This window comes from Cynoglossus semilaevis, chromosome 10 (assembly GCF_000523025.1).
Source record: "Cynoglossus semilaevis isolate Cse_v1.0 chromosome 10, Cse_v1.0, whole genome shotgun sequence".
Lineage (NCBI taxonomy): Eukaryota > Metazoa > Chordata > Actinopteri > Pleuronectiformes > Cynoglossidae > Cynoglossus > Cynoglossus semilaevis.
Genome location: NC_024316.1, coordinates 2,214,305 through 2,215,534, shown reverse-complemented (window position 1 = coordinate 2,215,534; position 1,230 = coordinate 2,214,305). Strand labels below are relative to the sequence as shown.

Here is a 1,230-nt window from a genome sequence, read left to right as displayed (position 1 = left end):
ATATATACATATATACATATATACTGTATATATGTGTATATATGTCAGAATCTATTTAAAGATGTTTTTTTCTATGAACACATATATATATATATATATAATCCAGAATAAAGGTTATATTTGTGCAGCTATGACTGTATTGATGTGTTAAGACGTGCAGATGAAATTAATTCTTTTCTTGTTTTTTTTTTCCCTTTTACATTGTTAATTAATAGAAAACGATAGCAATTCATGCTCTAAAATATGTCATTTTATATATATATTTGTTTTATTCCTGATAGACAGCACCACAGATATTCGTGATAGACTGTATTTTATTTATTTTATGTCACGCGTTCAAGACCACAGGCAAGTAATAATAACCTAGTTACCACGAAGCCTAACGTACTGACGTCTTTATTTTTGTCCCCATGTTCCATTCAAATTAGCTCTGATTGAGTGTTTAGTCACCTCTGAATTATATGGTATATACACACACAGAAAGAGAGAGAGAGAGAATCCTCCAAATCCCTTGTTAAAGGTACAGTAAACACACTTTAATTGTGCCTCAATATCACAGTAAGCGGTTGTATTTTTAATCACATTAAGTGGACTCTGTCTGTCTATCCATCCATCCATCCATCCATCCATCGATATTAGAACTAAAGTGAACTACTTGTCATTGTGACACAGCAGCTGCTTGGTACCAGCTGGACTCGAACCTTAAACCTTCCGAACCCAAATCCGCTTCCTTAACCGCTAAGCCACCACTGCACCACTTAATTATGTAATATCGATAAGAACTATCGGTTTTTGCTCCGATAATGAAAACCCGGTTTTGCCCAAATAATGTGATTTAAAATATAGTTTGAAAGTGAAAATGAAAGTGAATTATTGCCATTGTGATACAGCAAACCACTGCACACAATGAAATCTGTACTCTCCCTTTAATCCAATCGGCTGGCTATATCAGTATCGGTTGATATCGGAATGGAAATGAAGTGTTTGGACAATATCGGTATATCGGCAAGAAGTTATTATCGGACATCCCTCGTTAGTAGTAATTGTTATTAATGTGTATTTTGACCATTTCAATACATGTCGTTGCTGCTTATGTTGAAGCTTTCCTGCATTTAAGAACAGCAGCTTCTGCTCTGAGTGGTTACTGGAACCAGTGTGGGACGGTGGGGGGCAGGGGTCATTGGTGGTTCGAGGGGGGAGGGCGGGGGTGCGGGGGCATCGGCGCTGTAA

At 37.1% G+C, this 1,230-nt stretch overlaps 1 long non-coding RNA gene across 1 annotated transcript in view; it reads left to right on the top strand.

Annotated features, from left to right (window-relative positions):
* The first annotated feature begins 130 nt into the window (after positions 1–130).
* LOC112487630 (uncharacterized) overlaps positions 131–1,230 on the top strand; it is a 7,290-nt gene continuing 6,190 nt past the window's right edge. Inside the window, exon 1 of the long non-coding RNA XR_003050910.1 lies at positions 131–520. This is a non-coding gene — a long non-coding RNA (uncharacterized LOC112487630). The remainder of the gene's footprint in view (positions 521–1,230) is intronic.